Source organism: Castor canadensis, chromosome 10 (assembly GCF_047511655.1).
Source record: "Castor canadensis chromosome 10, mCasCan1.hap1v2, whole genome shotgun sequence".
NCBI lineage: Eukaryota > Metazoa > Chordata > Mammalia > Rodentia > Castoridae > Castor > Castor canadensis.
The window spans coordinates 86,881,085-86,898,674 of NC_133395.1; the positions used below are offsets into that span (position 1 = coordinate 86,881,085).

General features: G+C 67.9%; 8 non-coding genes across 8 annotated transcripts; all 8 read right to left on the reverse strand.

Moving 5' to 3' along the window:
• Positions 1-1,037: 1,037 nt before the first annotated feature.
• LOC141412925 (5S ribosomal RNA) lies at positions 1,038-1,156 on the reverse strand. Its single transcript, XR_012437767.1, has one exon. It is a non-coding gene; the product is annotated as a 5S ribosomal RNA (ribosomal RNA).
• A 2,147-nt stretch (positions 1,157-3,303) lies between these two features.
• Positions 3,304-3,422, reverse strand: LOC141413351 (5S ribosomal RNA). The gene has a single exon (XR_012438143.1). It is a non-coding gene; the product is annotated as a 5S ribosomal RNA (ribosomal RNA).
• A 2,145-nt stretch (positions 3,423-5,567) lies between these two features.
• On the reverse strand, positions 5,568-5,686 carry LOC141413352 (5S ribosomal RNA). Its single transcript, XR_012438144.1, has one exon. It is a non-coding gene; the product is annotated as a 5S ribosomal RNA (ribosomal RNA).
• A 2,143-nt stretch (positions 5,687-7,829) lies between these two features.
• On the reverse strand, positions 7,830-7,948 carry LOC141413353 (5S ribosomal RNA). The gene has a single exon (XR_012438145.1). It is a non-coding gene; the product is annotated as a 5S ribosomal RNA (ribosomal RNA).
• Positions 7,949-10,093: 2,145 nt separating this feature from the next.
• Positions 10,094-10,212, reverse strand: LOC141413354 (5S ribosomal RNA). Its single transcript, XR_012438146.1, has one exon. It is a non-coding gene; the product is annotated as a 5S ribosomal RNA (ribosomal RNA).
• Positions 10,213-12,359: 2,147 nt separating this feature from the next.
• On the reverse strand, positions 12,360-12,478 carry LOC141413355 (5S ribosomal RNA). The gene has a single exon (XR_012438147.1). It is a non-coding gene; the product is annotated as a 5S ribosomal RNA (ribosomal RNA).
• A 2,145-nt stretch (positions 12,479-14,623) lies between these two features.
• Positions 14,624-14,742, reverse strand: LOC141413356 (5S ribosomal RNA). Its single transcript, XR_012438148.1, has one exon. It is a non-coding gene; the product is annotated as a 5S ribosomal RNA (ribosomal RNA).
• A 2,146-nt stretch (positions 14,743-16,888) lies between these two features.
• On the reverse strand, positions 16,889-17,007 carry LOC141413358 (5S ribosomal RNA). The gene has a single exon (XR_012438150.1). It is a non-coding gene; the product is annotated as a 5S ribosomal RNA (ribosomal RNA).
• Between the last annotated feature and the right edge of the window lie 583 nt (positions 17,008-17,590).

Here is a 17,590-nt window from a genome sequence, read left to right on the forward strand (position 1 = left end):
GTGGGGGAGAGGAGGGTGCGTCCCCGTGCGTGCGTGCGTGGTCTGGGTGTCTCTGCGTGGTGTGTGTGTGTGTGTGTGTGTGTGTTAGATGCCGTGCCTGGTGTAGGTGGGGAAGAGCAAGCCCTCACGCACAGAGCCCCATCACACACTGGGGCCGGGCCGAGGGGGTCAATCTGCTCGGCCTGATTGCGTTGGGCATACATTGCAGAAGGTGGGTTTTCCAAGGCGGAGCAGAGGGTCCCGGCACCTGAGGTTGTCCACGGGGAGAATGTCTGTTCCACGGGGGCAAGCGGTCCCTTCCGTCGTGCCCAAGCCCATGTGACCCCGAAGGCCAGGTGGCCCCGGTCCTTGAGCTGACTGAGGAGTGCTTTGAGACCCGGAGGGTGGCACAGGCGACTGGGCGCCAGCGGCGGCCCTCCCTCCCTTTGAGCGGGACGGGGAGCTGCCGCTGGCATCCGGAGCTCTGGCGGCCTGCGCCCTCTGTCCCTGTGACCGCAGGCTCTGCCGTGGGAGGCGGGATCCCACGTAGAGGTCGCGCGCTGGCTGCCCTGTCTTGGGTTGAGCGACGGAGGGCGACGTGGAGCAGCACCCGACTGAGGCTCCCTGCTTCTCTGTCCCCTGGCGTCTTGCCCTGGACCCAGTGCACCACCTTGTGGCGAGCCCAGGTGTGGCGCGTCCCGCTGTGGGGCCCGCTGGGGTGCAGGACCCACTTTCTCATGGCTTCCGCACGTCCCTCCCCGCCCGCCTGGAGGGCAGTTGGGGAGCGGTCCCCAACGTGGCCTGGGACCAACCTCGCTGGTGACCCGTGTCGCGGGCGCGCGCCCCAGGAGAGTGTGGGGAGGGGAGAGGATTCGGGGACGTAGCTGTGAGGATTCGGTGTGCGTGGGTCTGGCGGGTGGCCCGGACGGGGTCGGGGTCGTGGTCACGGTGGGTCGTTGTGGTGGTGGTGGTGGTGGTGCTGGGGGTGGTGGTGGTGGGGGGGGGGTGGTGGCGAAGTCCCCGAAGACAAAAGGAGCAGCGAGGGAGGGAGGAGCAAAAGCCTACAGCACCCGGTATTCCCAGGCGGTCTCCCATCCAAGTACTAACCAGGTCCGACCCTGCTTAGCTTCCGACATCAGACGAGATCGGGCGCGTTCAGGGTGGTATGGCCGTAGACGCTAGCCGCCGCCTCCGGGAGCCCCAAGAGCCTGCCGAGGGCCCCGGCGTGCGTCTCCACGCTGCTCTCCTGGCACGGCTGGGAGTCCGGGTGGGGGCTGGCAGCCCGGGGCCAGCGGCCAGAGGCCCCGCGCGCCTGCTCGGGCAGCCGGTCTCGCCCAGGTGGCCGCTGGGTGGCTTTCTTCCCGAGGTGTCCTGCTGCCAGGACGAGGGTCAAGTTTTCTCGGGGGAAAATTTCTCAGTGCTCTCGGGCGCTTGTTCTTCTGGGAATGTCCACTGCTGTGGCCAAGGCGGGGGACGCACAGCTCGGGCCAGGGCAAGCAGCCGCCCTCCTCCGTCGCCTCCTGGAGCCGTATCCTTGGGTGGGTGCGTGGCTCCCAGCGGAGGTCTCGGGGACCCTTCCGGTCCTCTTCGTCCGGAAAGCGCCACTGCCCCTCCAGCCCATCAGGAAAACGGCAGCCGCGCCCTTCGCCGACCCGCTCCGCCCTCCTCCACACTCAGGGCCTGGGGCTGCGGGGCTGAATCGTGAGGCTTTCCAGCCCAGGACTTCACCTCTGGCCCCTTTCACACCCGGGATCTTGGGAAGAAGAAACAAAACCAAACACAGCCAAAGCCATCTCCTCCGACCCGGGGCCCCTCCACATCCCTTCCGATCCCGGGTTCCTGCCGGCCTCCCGGGGCGTTTCTCCCAGGCAGGCCTTCGCGGCCACTACACGGGGCTGAGCACTCGAGTCCTCGGGCGTCACGGGGCCCGCGGCCACGCCAAGCACGCACGACTCCCGGGTCTCGTCTGCTCCTGGGTGCCCTGGGCCTCTTCCCTGTGCCGCTGCTGGGTCTTGTGCCCCTGCTTGGCCTCCTTCAGACCCGGCCCCGTGCTACGCGGCCACGTGCTACAGGATCGTGCCAGCAGAACTGGCCCTGGCTGAGCCCCGTACCCACCCTCCTGCCATCCCTGGCCCTGCTAGCAAATGGCAGAGATCCTCTGGCCTCCGAGCCCAGACAAAAATCCTGATGCAGTTGGCCGAGGGGCCGCAAACCAAGGCTTCGCTTGTTCCCGCTCAGGCCCCAGCCATACCCTCTTGTCCTTCGGCTGCTCGTGTGTGGGGTGGGGGAGAGGAGGGTGCGTCCCCGTGCGTGCGTGCGTGGTCTGGGTGTCTCTGCGTGGTGTGTGTGTGTGTGTGTGTGTGTGTGTTAGATGCCGTGCCTGGTGTAGGTGGGGAAGAGCAAGCCCTCACGCACAGAGCCCCATCACACACTGGGGCCGGGCCGAGGGGGTCAATCTGCTCGGCCTGATTGCGTTGGGCATACATTGCAGAAGGTGGGTTTTCCAAGGCGGAGCAGAGGGTCCCGGCACCTGAGGTTGTCCACGGGGAGAATGTCTGTTCCACGGGGGCAAGCGGTCCCTTCCGTCGTGCCCAAGCCCATGTGACCCCGAAGGCCAGGTGGCCCCGGTCCTTGAGCTGACTGAGGAGTGCTTTGAGACCCGGAGGGTGGCACAGGCGACTGGGCGCCAGCGGCGGCCCTCCCTCCCTTTGAGCGGGACGGGGAGCTGCCGCTGGCATCCGGAGCTCTGGCGGCCTGCGCCCTCTGTCCCTGTGACCGCAGGCTCTGCCGTGGGAGGCGGGATCCCACGTAGAGGTCGCGCGCTGGCTGCCCTGTCTTGGGTTGAGCGACGGAGCGCGACGTGGAGCAGCACCCGACTGAGGCTCCCTGCTTCTCTGTCCCCTGGCGTCTTGCCCTGGACCCAGTGCACCACCTTGTGGCGAGCCCAGGTGTGGCGCGTCCCGCTGTGGGGCCCGCTGGGGTGCAGGACCCACTTTCTCATGGCTTCCGCACGTCCCTCCCCGCCCGCCTGGAGGGCAGTTGGGGAGCGGTCCCCAACGTGGCCTGGGACCAACCTCGCTGGTGACCCGTGTCGCGGGCGCGCGCCCCAGGAGAGTGTGGGGAGGGGAGAGGATTCGGGGACGTAGCTGTGAGGATTCGGTGTGCGTGGGTCTGGCGGGTGGCCCGGACGGGGTCGGGGTCGTGGTCACGGTGGGTCGTTGTGGTGGTGGTGGTGGTGGTGGTGCTGGGGGTGGTGGTGGTGGTGGGGGGGGTGGTGGCGAAGTCCCCGAAGACAAAAGGAGCAGCGAGGGAGGGAGGAGCAAAAGCCTACAGCACCCGGTATTCCCAGGCGGTCTCCCATCCAAGTACTAACCAGGCCCGACCCTGCTTAGCTTCCGAGATCAGACGAGATCGGGCGCGTTCAGGGTGGTATGGCCGTAGACGCTAGCCGCCGCCTCCGGGAGCCCCAAGAGCCTGCCGAGGGCCCCGGCGTGCGTCTCCACGCTGCTCTCCTGGCACGGCTGGGAGTCCGGGTGGGGGCTGGCAGCCCGGGGCCAGCGGCCAGAGGCCCCGCGCGCCTGCTCGGGCAGCCGGTCTCGCCCAGGTGGCCGCTGGGTGGCTTTCTTCCCGAGGTGTCCTGCTGCCAGGACGAGGGTCAAGTTTTCTCGGGGGAAAATTTCTCAGTGCTCTCGGGCGCTTGTTCTTCTGGGAATGTCCACTGCTGTGGCCAAGGCGGGGGACGCACAGCTCGGGCCAGGGCAAGCAGCCGCCCTCCTCCGTCGCCTCCTGGAGCCGTATCCTTGGGTGGGTGCGTGGCTCCCAGCGGAGGTCTCGGGGACCCTTCCGGTCCTCTTCGTCCGGAAAGCGCCACTGCCCCTCCAGCCCATCAGGAAAACGGCAGCCGCGCCCTTCGCCGACCCGCTCCGCCCTCCTCCACACTCAGGGCCTGGGGCTGCGGGGCTGAATCGTGAGGCTTTCCAGCCCAGGACTTCACCTCTGGCCCCTTTCACACCCGGGATCTTGGGAAGAAGAAACAAAACCAAACACAGCCAAAGCCATCTCCTCCGACCCGGGGCCCCTCCACATCCCTTCCGATCCCGGGTTCCTGCCGGCCTCCCGGGGCGTTTCTCCCAGGCAGGCCTTCGCGGCCACTACACGGGGCTGAGCACTCGAGTCCTCGGGCGTCACGGGGCCCGCGGCCACGCCAAGCACGCACGACTCCCGGGTCTCGTCTGCTCCTGGGTGCCCTGGGCCTCTTCCCTGTGCCGCTGCTGGGTCTTGTGCCCCTGCTTGGCCTCCTTCAGACCCGGCCCCGTGCTACGCGGCCACGTGCTACAGGATCGTGCCAGCAGAACTGGCCCTGGCTGAGCCCCGTACCCACCCTCCTGCCATCCCTGGCCCTGCTAGCAAATGGCAGAGATCCTCTGGCCTCCGAGCCCAGACAAAAATCCTGATGCAGTTGGCCGAGGGGCCGCAAACCAAGGCTTCGCTTGTTCCCGCTCAGGCCCCAGCCATACCCTCTTGTCCTTCGGCTGCTCGTGTGTGGGGTGGGGGAGAGGAGGGTGCGTCCCCGTGCGTGCGTGCGTGGTCTGGGTGTCTCTGCGTGGTGTGTGTGTGTGTGTGTGTGTGTGTTAGATGCCGTGCCTGGTGTAGGTGGGGAAGAGCAAGCCCTCACGCACAGAGCCCCATCACACACTGGGGCCGGGCCGAGGGGGTCAATCTGCTCGGCCTGATTGCGTTGGGCATACATTGCAGAAGGTGGGTTTTCCAAGGCGGAGCAGAGGGTCCCGGCACCTGAGGTTGTCCACGGGGAGAATGTCTGTTCCACGGGGGCAAGCGGTCCCTTCCGTCGTGCCCAAGCCCATGTGACCCCGAAGGCCAGGTGGCCCCGGTCCTTGAGCTGACTGAGGAGTGCTTTGAGACCCGGAGGGTGGCACAGGCGACTGGGCGCCAGCGGCGGCCCTCCCTCCCTTTGAGCGGGACGGGGAGCTGCCGCTGGCATCCGGAGCTCTGGCGGCCTGCGCCCTCTGTCCCTGTGACCGCAGGCTCTGCCGTGGGAGGCGGGATCCCACGTAGAGGTCGCGCGCTGGCTGCCCTGTCTTGGGTTGAGCGACGGAGCGCGACGTGGAGCAGCACCCGACTGAGGCTCCCTGCTTCTCTGTCCCCTGGCGTCTTGCCCTGGACCCAGTGCACCACCTTGTGGCGAGCCCAGGTGTGGCGCGTCCCGCTGTGGGGCCCGCTGGGGTGCAGGACCCACTTTCTCATGGCTTCCGCACGTCCCTCCCCGCCCGCCTGGAGGGCAGTTGGGGAGCGGTCCCCAACGTGGCCTGGGACCAACCTCGCTGGTGACCCGTGTCGCGGGCGCGCGCCCCAGGAGAGTGTGGGGAGGGGAGAGGATTCGGGGACGTAGCTGTGAGGATTCGGTGTGCGTGGGTCTGGCGGGTGGCCCGGACGGGGTCGGGGTCGTGGTCACGGTGGGTCGTTGTGGTGGTGGTGGTGGTGGTGGTGCTGGGGGTGGTGGTGGTGGTGGGGGGGGTGGTGGCGAAGTCCCCGAAGACAAAAGGAGCAGCGAGGGAGGGAGGAGCAAAAGCCTACAGCACCCGGTATTCCCAGGCGGTCTCCCATCCAAGTACTAACCAGGCCCGACCCTGCTTAGCTTCCGAGATCAGACGAGATCGGGCGCGTTCAGGGTGGTATGGCCGTAGACGCTAGCCGCCGCCTCCGGGAGCCCCAAGAGCCTGCCGAGGGCCCCGGCGTGCGTCTCCACGCTGCTCTCCTGGCACGGCTGGGAGTCCGGGTGGGGGCTGGCAGCCCGGGGCCAGCGGCCAGAGGCCCCGCGCGCCTGCTCGGGCAGCCGGTCTCGCCCAGGTGGCCGCTGGGTGGCTTTCTTCCCGAGGTGTCCTGCTGCCAGGACGAGGGTCAAGTTTTCTCGGGGGAAAATTTCTCAGTGCTCTCGGGCGCTTGTTCTTCTGGGAATGTCCACTGCTGTGGCCAAGGCGGGGGACGCACAGCTCGGGCCAGGGCAAGCAGCCGCCCTCCTCCGTCGCCTCCTGGAGCCGTATCCTTGGGTGGGTGCGTGGCTCCCAGCGGAGGTCTCGGGGACCCTTCCGGTCCTCTTCGTCCGGAAAGCGCCACTGCCCCTCCAGCCCATCAGGAAAACGGCAGCCGCGCCCTTCGCCGACCCGCTCCGCCCTCCTCCACACTCAGGGCCTGGGGCTGCGGGGCTGAATCGTGAGGCTTTCCAGCCCAGGACTTCACCTCTGGCCCCTTTCACACCCGGGATCTTGGGAAGAAGAAACAAAACCAAACACAGCCAAAGCCATCTCCTCCGACCCGGGGCCCCTCCACATCCCTTCCGATCCCGGGTTCCTGCCGGCCTCCCGGGGCGTTTCTCCCAGGCAGGCCTTCGCGGCCACTACACGGGGCTGAGCACTCGAGTCCTCGGGCGTCACGGGGCCCGCGGCCACGCCAAGCACGCACGACTCCCGGGTCTCGTCTGCTCCTGGGTGCCCTGGGCCTCTTCCCTGTGCCGCTGCTGGGTCTTGTGCCCCTGCTTGGCCTCCTTCAGACCCGGCCCCGTGCTACGCGGCCACGTGCTACAGGATCGTGCCAGCAGAACTGGCCCTGGCTGAGCCCCGTACCCACCCTCCTGCCATCCCTGGCCCTGCTAGCAAATGGCAGAGATCCTCTGGCCTCCGAGCCCAGACAAAAATCCTGATGCAGTTGGCCGAGGGGCCGCAAACCAAGGCTTCGCTTGTTCCCGCTCAGGCCCCAGCCATACCCTCTTGTCCTTCGGCTGCTCGTGTGTGGGGTGGGGGAGAGGAGGGTGCGTCCCCGTGCGTGCGTGCGTGGTCTGGGTGTCTCTGCGTGGTGTGTGTGTGTGTGTGTGTGTGTTAGATGCCGTGCCTGGTGTAGGTGGGGAAGAGCAAGCCCTCACGCACAGAGCCCCATCACACACTGGGGCCGGGCCGAGGGGGTCAATCTGCTCGGCCTGATTGCGTTGGGCATACATTGCAGAAGGTGGGTTTTCCAAGGCGGAGCAGAGGGTCCCGGCACCTGAGGTTGTCCACGGGGAGAATGTCTGTTCCACGGGGGCAAGCGGTCCCTTCCGTCGTGCCCAAGCCCATGTGACCCCGAAGGCCAGGTGGCCCCGGTCCTTGAGCTGACTGAGGAGTGCTTTGAGACCCGGAGGGTGGCACAGGCGACTGGGCGCCAGCGGCGGCCCTCCCTCCCTTTGAGCGGGACGGGGAGCTGCCGCTGGCATCCGGAGCTCTGGCGGCCTGCGCCCTCTGTCCCTGTGACCGCAGGCTCTGCCGTGGGAGGCGGGATCCCACGTAGAGGTCGCGCGCTGGCTGCCCTGTCTTGGGTTGAGCGACGGAGCGCGACGTGGAGCAGCACCCGACTGAGGCTCCCTGCTTCTCTGTCCCCTGGCGTCTTGCCCTGGACCCAGTGCACCACCTTGTGGCGAGCCCAGGTGTGGCGCGTCCCGCTGTGGGGCCCGCTGGGGTGCAGGACCCACTTTCTCATGGCTTCCGCACGTCCCTCCCCGCCCGCCTGGAGGGCAGTTGGGGAGCGGTCCCCAACGTGGCCTGGGACCAACCTCGCTGGTGACCCGTGTCGCGGGCGCGCGCCCCAGGAGAGTGTGGGGAGGGGAGAGGATTCGGGGACGTAGCTGTGAGGATTCGGTGTGCGTGGGTCTGGCGGGTGGCCCGGACGGGGTCGGGGTCGTGGTCACGGTGGGTCGTTGTGGTGGTGGTGGTGGTGGTGGTGCTGGGGGTGGTGGTGGTGGTGGGGGGGGTGGTGGCGAAGTCCCCGAAGACAAAAGGAGCAGCGAGGGAGGGAGGAGCAAAAGCCTACAGCACCCGGTATTCCCAGGCGGTCTCCCATCCAAGTACTAACCAGGCCCGACCCTGCTTAGCTTCCGAGATCAGACGAGATCGGGCGCGTTCAGGGTGGTATGGCCGTAGACGCTAGCCGCCGCCTCCGGGAGCCCCAAGAGCCTGCCGAGGGCCCCGGCGTGCGTCTCCACGCTGCTCTCCTGGCACGGCTGGGAGTCCGGGTGGGGGCTGGCAGCCCGGGGCCAGCGGCCAGAGGCCCCGCGCGCCTGCTCGGGCAGCCGGTCTCGCCCAGGTGGCCGCTGGGTGGCTTTCTTCCCGAGGTGTCCTGCTGCCAGGACGAGGGTCAAGTTTTCTCGGGGGAAAATTTCTCAGTGCTCTCGGGCGCTTGTTCTTCTGGGAATGTCCACTGCTGTGGCCAAGGCGGGGGACGCACAGCTCGGGCCAGGGCAAGCAGCCGCCCTCCTCCGTCGCCTCCTGGAGCCGTATCCTTGGGTGGGTGCGTGGCTCCCAGCGGAGGTCTCGGGGACCCTTCCGGTCCTCTTCGTCCGGAAAGCGCCACTGCCCCTCCAGCCCATCAGGAAAACGGCAGCCGCGCCCTTCGCCGACCCGCTCCGCCCTCCTCCACACTCAGGGCCTGGGGCTGCGGGGCTGAATCGTGAGGCTTTCCAGCCCAGGACTTCACCTCTGGCCCCTTTCACACCCGGGATCTTGGGAAGAAGAAACAAAACCAAACACAGCCAAAGCCATCTCCTCCGACCCGGGGCCCCTCCACATCCCTTCCGATCCCGGGTTCCTGCCGGCCTCCCGGGGCGTTTCTCCCAGGCAGGCCTTCGCGGCCACTACACGGGGCTGAGCACTCGAGTCCTCGGGCGTCACGGGGCCCGCGGCCACGCCAAGCACGCACGACTCCCGGGTCTCGTCTGCTCCTGGGTGCCCTGGGCCTCTTCCCTGTGCCGCTGCTGGGTCTTGTGCCCCTGCTTGGCCTCCTTCAGACCCGGCCCCGTGCTACGCGGCCACGTGCTACAGGATCGTGCCAGCAGAACTGGCCCTGGCTGAGCCCCGTACCCACCCTCCTGCCATCCCTGGCCCTGCTAGCAAATGGCAGAGATCCTCTGGCCTCCGAGCCCAGACAAAAATCCTGATGCAGTTGGCCGAGGGGCCGCAAACCAAGGCTTCGCTTGTTCCCGCTCAGGCCCCAGCCATACCCTCTTGTCCTTCGGCTGCTCGTGTGTGGGGTGGGGGAGAGGAGGGTGCGTCCCCGTGCGTGCGTGCGTGGTCTGGGTGTCTCTGCGTGGTGTGTGTGTGTGTGTGTGTGTGTGTTAGATGCCGTGCCTGGTGTAGGTGGGGAAGAGCAAGCCCTCACGCACAGAGCCCCATCACACACTGGGGCCGGGCCGAGGGGGTCAATCTGCTCGGCCTGATTGCGTTGGGCATACATTGCAGAAGGTGGGTTTTCCAAGGCGGAGCAGAGGGTCCCGGCACCTGAGGTTGTCCACGGGGAGAATGTCTGTTCCACGGGGGCAAGCGGTCCCTTCCGTCGTGCCCAAGCCCATGTGACCCCGAAGGCCAGGTGGCCCCGGTCCTTGAGCTGACTGAGGAGTGCTTTGAGACCCGGAGGGTGGCACAGGCGACTGGGCGCCAGCGGCGGCCCTCCCTCCCTTTGAGCGGGACGGGGAGCTGCCGCTGGCATCCGGAGCTCTGGCGGCCTGCGCCCTCTGTCCCTGTGACCGCAGGCTCTGCCGTGGGAGGCGGGATCCCACGTAGAGGTCGCGCGCTGGCTGCCCTGTCTTGGGTTGAGCGACGGAGCGCGACGTGGAGCAGCACCCGACTGAGGCTCCCTGCTTCTCTGTCCCCTGGCGTCTTGCCCTGGACCCAGTGCACCACCTTGTGGCGAGCCCAGGTGTGGCGCGTCCCGCTGTGGGGCCCGCTGGGGTGCAGGACCCACTTTCTCATGGCTTCCGCACGTCCCTCCCCGCCCGCCTGGAGGGCAGTTGGGGAGCGGTCCCCAACGTGGCCTGGGACCAACCTCGCTGGTGACCCGTGTCGCGGGCGCGCGCCCCAGGAGAGTGTGGGGAGGGGAGAGGATTCGGGGACGTAGCTGTGAGGATTCGGTGTGCGTGGGTCTGGCGGGTGGCCCGGACGGGGTCGGGGTCGTGGTCACGGTGGGTCGTTGTGGTGGTGGTGGTGGTGGTGGTGCTGGGGGTGGTGGTGGTGGTGGGGGGGGTGGTGGCGAAGTCCCCGAAGACAAAAGGAGCAGCGAGGGAGGGAGGAGCAAAAGCCTACAGCACCCGGTATTCCCAGGCGGTCTCCCATCCAAGTACTAACCAGGCCCGACCCTGCTTAGCTTCCGAGATCAGACGAGATCGGGCGCGTTCAGGGTGGTATGGCCGTAGACGCTAGCCGCCGCCTCCGGGAGCCCCAAGAGCCTGCCGAGGGCCCCGGCGTGCGTCTCCACGCTGCTCTCCTGGCACGGCTGGGAGTCCGGGTGGGGGCTGGCAGCCCGGGGCCAGCGGCCAGAGGCCCCGCGCGCCTGCTCGGGCAGCCGGTCTCGCCCAGGTGGCCGCTGGGTGGCTTTCTTCCCGAGGTGTCCTGCTGCCAGGACGAGGGTCAAGTTTTCTCGGGGGAAAATTTCTCAGTGCTCTCGGGCGCTTGTTCTTCTGGGAATGTCCACTGCTGTGGCCAAGGCGGGGGACGCACAGCTCGGGCCAGGGCAAGCAGCCGCCCTCCTCCGTCGCCTCCTGGAGCCGTATCCTTGGGTGGGTGCGTGGCTCCCAGCGGAGGTCTCGGGGACCCTTCCGGTCCTCTTCGTCCGGAAAGCGCCACTGCCCCTCCAGCCCATCAGGAAAACGGCAGCCGCGCCCTTCGCCGACCCGCTCCGCCCTCCTCCACACTCAGGGCCTGGGGCTGCGGGGCTGAATCGTGAGGCTTTCCAGCCCAGGACTTCACCTCTGGCCCCTTTCACACCCGGGATCTTGGGAAGAAGAAACAAAACCAAACACAGCCAAAGCCATCTCCTCCGACCCGGGGCCCCTCCACATCCCTTCCGATCCCGGGTTCCTGCCGGCCTCCCGGGGCGTTTCTCCCAGGCAGGCCTTCGCGGCCACTACACGGGGCTGAGCACTCGAGTCCTCGGGCGTCACGGGGCCCGCGGCCACGCCAAGCACGCACGACTCCCGGGTCTCGTCTGCTCCTGGGTGCCCTGGGCCTCTTCCCTGTGCCGCTGCTGGGTCTTGTGCCCCTGCTTGGCCTCCTTCAGACCCGGCCCCGTGCTACGCGGCCACGTGCTACAGGATCGTGCCAGCAGAACTGGCCCTGGCTGAGCCCCGTACCCACCCTCCTGCCATCCCTGGCCCTGCTAGCAAATGGCAGAGATCCTCTGGCCTCCGAGCCCAGACAAAAATCCTGATGCAGTTGGCCGAGGGGCCGCAAACCAAGGCTTCGCTTGTTCCCGCTCAGGCCCCAGCCATACCCTCTTGTCCTTCGGCTGCTCGTGTGTGGGGTGGGGGAGAGGAGGGTGCGTCCCCGTGCGTGCGTGCGTGGTCTGGGTGTCTCTGCGTGGTGTGTGTGTGTGTGTGTGTGTGTGTGTTAGATGCCGTGCCTGGTGTAGGTGGGGAAGAGCAAGCCCTCACGCACAGAGCCCCATCACACACTGGGGCCGGGCCGAGGGGGTCAATCTGCTCGGCCTGATTGCGTTGGGCATACATTGCAGAAGGTGGGTTTTCCAAGGCGGAGCAGAGGGTCCCGGCACCTGAGGTTGTCCACGGGGAGAATGTCTGTTCCACGGGGGCAAGCGGTCCCTTCCGTCGTGCCCAAGCCCATGTGACCCCGAAGGCCAGGTGGCCCCGGTCCTTGAGCTGACTGAGGAGTGCTTTGAGACCCGGAGGGTGGCACAGGCGACTGGGCGCCAGCGGCGGCCCTCCCTCCCTTTGAGCGGGACGGGGAGCTGCCGCTGGCATCCGGAGCTCTGGCGGCCTGCGCCCTCTGTCCCTGTGACCGCAGGCTCTGCCGTGGGAGGCGGGATCCCACGTAGAGGTCGCGCGCTGGCTGCCCTGTCTTGGGTTGAGCGACGGAGCGCGACGTGGAGCAGCACCCGACTGAGGCTCCCTGCTTCTCTGTCCCCTGGCGTCTTGCCCTGGACCCAGTGCACCACCTTGTGGCGAGCCCAGGTGTGGCGCGTCCCGCTGTGGGGCCCGCTGGGGTGCAGGACCCACTTTCTCATGGCTTCCGCACGTCCCTCCCCGCCCGCCTGGAGGGCAGTTGGGGAGCGGTCCCCAACGTGGCCTGGGACCAACCTCGCTGGTGACCCGTGTCGCGGGCGCGCGCCCCAGGAGAGTGTGGGGAGGGGAGAGGATTCGGGGACGTAGCTGTGAGGATTCGGTGTGCGTGGGTCTGGCGGGTGGCCCGGACGGGGTCGGGGTCGTGGTCACGGTGGGTCGTTGTGGTGGTGGTGGTGGTGGTGGTGCTGGGGGTGGTGGTGGTGGTGGGGGGGGTGGTGGCGAAGTCCCCGAAGACAAAAGGAGCAGCGAGGGAGGGAGGAGCAAAAGCCTACAGCACCCGGTATTCCCAGGCGGTCTCCCATCCAAGTACTAACCAGGCCCGACCCTGCTTAGCTTCCGAGATCAGACGAGATCGGGCGCGTTCAGGGTGGTATGGCCGTAGACGCTAGCCGCCGCCTCCGGGAGCCCCAAGAGCCTGCCGAGGGCCCCGGCGTGCGTCTCCACGCTGCTCTCCTGGCACGGCTGGGAGTCCGGGTGGGGGCTGGCAGCCCGGGGCCAGCGGCCAGAGGCCCCGCGCGCCTGCTCGGGCAGCCGGTCTCGCCCAGGTGGCCGCTGGGTGGCTTTCTTCCCGAGGTGTCCTGCTGCCAGGACGAGGGTCAAGTTTTCTCGGGGGAAAATTTCTCAGTGCTCTCGGGCGCTTGTTCTTCTGGGAATGTCCACTGCTGTGGCCAAGGCGGGGGACGCACAGCTCGGGCCAGGGCAAGCAGCCGCCCTCCTCCGTCGCCTCCTGGAGCCGTATCCTTGGGTGGGTGCGTGGCTCCCAGCGGAGGTCTCGGGGACCCTTCCGGTCCTCTTCGTCCGGAAAGCGCCACTGCCCCTCCAGCCCATCAGGAAAACGGCAGCCGCGCCCTTCGCCGACCCGCTCCGCCCTCCTCCACACTCAGGGCCTGGGGCTGCGGGGCTGAATCGTGAGGCTTTCCAGCCCAGGACTTCACCTCTGGCCCCTTTCACACCCGGGATCTTGGGAAGAAGAAACAAAACCAAACACAGCCAAAGCCATCTCCTCCGACCCGGGGCCCCTCCACATCCCTTCCGATCCCGGGTTCCTGCCGGCCTCCCGGGGCGTTTCTCCCAGGCAGGCCTTCGCGGCCACTACACGGGGCTGAGCACTCGAGTCCTCGGGCGTCACGGGGCCCGCGGCCACGCCAAGCACGCACGACTCCCGGGTCTCGTCTGCTCCTGGGTGCCCTGGGCCTCTTCCCTGTGCCGCTGCTGGGTCTTGTGCCCCTGCTTGGCCTCCTTCAGACCCGGCCCCGTGCTACGCGGCCACGTGCTACAGGATCGTGCCAGCAGAACTGGCCCTGGCTGAGCCCCGTACCCACCCTCCTGCCATCCCTGGCCCTGCTAGCAAATGGCAGAGATCCTCTGGCCTCCGAGCCCAGACAAAAATCCTGATGCAGTTGGCCGAGGGGCCGCAAACCAAGGCTTCGCTTGTTCCCGCTCAGGCCCCAGCCATACCCTCTTGTCCTTCGGCTGCTCGTGTGTGGGGTGGGGGAGAGGAGGGTGCGTCCCCGTGCGTGCGTGCGTGGTCTGGGTGTCTCTGCGTGGTGTGTGTGTGTGTGTGTGTGTGTGTTAGATGCCGTGCCTGGTGTAGGTGGGGAAGAGCAAGCCCTCACGCACAGAGCCCCATCACACACTGGGGCCGGGCCGAGGGGGTCAATCTGCTCGGCCTGATTGCGTTGGGCATACATTGCAGAAGGTGGGTTTTCCAAGGCGGAGCAGAGGGTCCCGGCACCTGAGGTTGTCCACGGGGAGAATGTCTGTTCCACGGGGGCAAGCGGTCCCTTCCGTCGTGCCCAAGCCCATGTGACCCCGAAGGCCAGGTGGCCCCGGTCCTTGAGCTGACTGAGGAGTGCTTTGAGACCCGGAGGGTGGCACAGGCGACTGGGCGCCAGCGGCGGCCCTCCCTCCCTTTGAGCGGGACGGGGAGCTGCCGCTGGCATCCGGAGCTCTGGCGGCCTGCGCCCTCTGTCCCTGTGACCGCAGGCTCTGCCGTGGGAGGCGGGATCCCACGTAGAGGTCGCGCGCTGGCTGCCCTGTCTTGGGTTGAGCGACGGAGCGCGACGTGGAGCAGCACCCGACTGAGGCTCCCTGCTTCTCTGTCCCCTGGCGTCTTGCCCTGGACCCAGTGCACCACCTTGTGGCGAGCCCAGGTGTGGCGCGTCCCGCTGTGGGGCCCGCTGGGGTGCAGGACCCACTTTCTCATGGCTTCCGCACGTCCCTCCCCGCCCGCCTGGAGGGCAGTTGGGGAGCGGTCCCCAACGTGGCCTGGGACCAACCTCGCTGGTGACCCGTGTCGCGGGCGCGCGCCCCAGGAGAGTGTGGGGAGGGGAGAGGATTCGGGGACGTAGCTGTGAGGATTCGGTGTGCGTGGGTCTGGCGGGTGGCCCGGACGGGGTCGGGGTCGTGGTCACGGTGGGTCGTTGTGGTGGTGGTGGTGGTGGTGGTGCTGGGGGTGGTGGTGGTGGTGGGGGGGGTGGTGGCGAAGTCCCCGAAGACAAAAGGAGCAGCGAGGGAGGGAGGAGCAAAAGCCTACAGCACCCGGTATTCCCAGGCGGTCTCCCATCCAAGTACTAACCAGGCCCGACCCTGCTTAGCTTCCGAGATCAGACGAGATCGGGCGCGTTCAGGGTGGTATGGCCGTAGACGCTAGCCGCCGCCTCCGGGAGCCCCAAGAGCCTGCCGAGGGCCCCGGCGTGCGTCTCCACGCTGCTCTCCTGGCACGGCTGGGAGTCCGGGTGGGGGCTGGCAGCCCGGGGCCAGCGGCCAGAGGCCCCGCGCGCCTGCTCGGGCAGCCGGTCTCGCCCAGGTGGCCGCTGGGTGGCTTTCTTCCCGAGGTGTCCTGCTGCCAGGACGAGGGTCAAGTTTTCTCGGGGGAAAATTTCTCAGTGCTCTCGGGCGCTTGTTCTTCTGGGAATGTCCACTGCTGTGGCCAAGGCGGGGGACGCACAGCTCGGGCCAGGGCAAGCAGCCGCCCTCCTCCGTCGCCTCCTGGAGCCGTATCCTTGGGTGGGTGCGTGGCTCCCAGCGGAGGTCTCGGGGACCCTTCCGGTCCTCTTCGTCCGGAAAGCGCCACTGCCCCTCCAGCCCATCAGGAAAACGGCAGCCGCGCCCTTCGCCGACCCGCTCCGCCCTCCTCCACACTCAGGGCCTGGGGCTGCGGGGCTGAATCGTGAGGCTTTCCAGCCCAGGACTTCACCTCTGGACCCTTTCACACCCGGGATCTTGGGAAGAAGAAACAAAACCAAACACAGCCAAAGCCATCTCCTCCGACCCGGGGCCCCTCCACATCCCTTCCGATCCCGGGTTCCTGCCGGCCTCCCGGGGCGTTTCTCCCAGGCAGGCCTTCGCGGCCACTACACGGGGCTGAGCACTCGAGTCCTCGGGCGTCACGGGGCCCGCGGCCACGCCAAGCACGCACGACTCCCGGGTCTCGTCTGCTCCTGGGTGCCCTGGGCCTCTTCCCTGTGCCGCTGCTGGGTCTTGTGCCCCTGCTTGGCCTCCTTCAGACCCGGCCCCGTGCTACGCGGCCACGTGCTACAGGATCGTGCCAGCAGAACTGGCCCTGGCTGAGCCCCGTACCCACCCTCCTGCCATCCCTGGCCCTGCTAGCAAATGGCAGAGATCCTCTGGCCTCCGAGCCCAGACAAAAATCCTGATGCAGTTGGCCGAGGGGCCGCAAACCAAGGCTTCGCTTGTTCCCGCTCAGGCCCCAGCCATACCCTCTTGTCCTTCGGCTGCTCGTGTGTGGGGTGGGGGAGAGGAGGGTGCGTCCCCGTGCGTGCGTGCGTGGTCTGGGTGTCTCTGCGTGGTGTGTATGTGTGTGTGTGTGTGTGTGTTAGATGCCGTGCCTGGTGTAGGTGGGGAAGAGCAAGCCCTCACGCACAGAGCCCCATCACACACTGGGGCCGGGCCGAGGGGGTCAATCTGCTCGGCCTGATTGCGTTGGGCATACATTGCAGAAGGTGGGTTTTCCAAGGCGGAGCAGAGGGTCCCGGCACCTGAGGTTGTCCACGGGGAGAATGTCTGTTCCACGGGGGCAAGCGGTCCCTTCCGTCGTGCCCAAGCCCATGTGACCCCGAAGGCCAGGTGGCCCCGGTCCTTGAGCTGACTGAGGAGTGCTTTGAGACCCGGAGGGTGGCACAGGCGACTGGGCGCCAGCGGCGGCCCTCCCTCCCTTTGAGCGGGACGGGGAGCTGCCGCTGGCATCCGGAGCTCTGGCGGCCTGCGCCCTCTGTCCCTGTGACCGCAGGCTCTGCCGTGGGAGGCGGGATCCCACGTAGAGGTCGCGCGCTGGCTGCCCTGTCTTGGGTTGAGCGACGGAGCGCGACGTGGAGCAGCACCCGACTGAGGCTCCCTGCTTCTCTGTCCCCTGGCGTCTTGCCCTGGACCCAGTGCACCACCTTGTGGCGAGCCCAGGTGTGGCGCGTCCCGCTGTGGGGCCCGCTGGGGTGCAGGACCCACTTTCTCATGGCTTCCGCACGTCCCTCCCCGCCCGCCTGGAGGGCAGTTGGGGAGCGGTCCCCAACGTGGCCTGGGACCAACCTCGCTGGTGACCCGTGTCGCGGGCGCGCGCCCCAGGAGAGTGTGGGGAGGGGAGAGGATTCGGGGACGTAGCTGTGAGGATTCGGTGTGCGTGGGTCTGGCGGGTGGCCCGGACGGGGTCGGGGTCGTGGTCACGGTGGGTCGTTGTGGTGGTGGTGGTGGTGGTGGTGCTGGGGGTGGTGGTGGTGGGGGGGGGGTGGTGGCGAAGTCCCCGAAGAGAAAAGGAGCAGCGAGGGAGGGAGGAGCAAAAGCCTACAGCACCCGGTATTCCCAGGCGGTCTCCCATCCAAGTACTAACCAGGCCCGACCCTGCTTAGCTTCCGAGATCAGACGAGATCGGGCGCGTTCAGGGTGGTATGGCCGTAGACGCTAGCCGCCGCCTCCGGGAGCCCCAAGAGCCTGCCGAGGGCCCCGGCGTGCGTCTCCACGCTGCTCTCCTGGCACGGCTGGGAGTCCGGGTGGGGGCTGGCAGCCCGGGGCCAGCGGCCAGAGGCCCCGCGCGCCTGCTCGGGCAGCCGGTCTCGCCCAGGTGGCCGCTGGGTGGCTTTCTTCCCGAGGTGTCCTGCTGCCAGGACGAGGGTCAAGTTTTCTCGGGGGAAAATTTCTCAGTGCTCTCGGGCGCTTGTTCTTCTGGGAATGTCCACTGCTGTGGCCAAGGCGGGGGACGCACAGCTCGGGCCAGGGCAAGCAGCCGCCCTCCTCCGTCGCCTCCTGGAGCCGTATCCTTGGGTGGGTGCGTGGCTCCCAGCGGAGGTCTCGGGGACCCTTCCGGTCGTCTTCGTCCGGAAAGCGCCACTGCCCCTCCAGCCCATCAGGAAAACGGCAGCCGCGCCCTTCGCCGACCCGCTCCGCCCTCCTCCACACTCAGGGCCTGGGGCTGCGGGGCTGAATCGTGAGGCTTTCCAGCCGGACTTCACCTCTGGCCCCTTTCACACCCGGGATCTTGGGAAG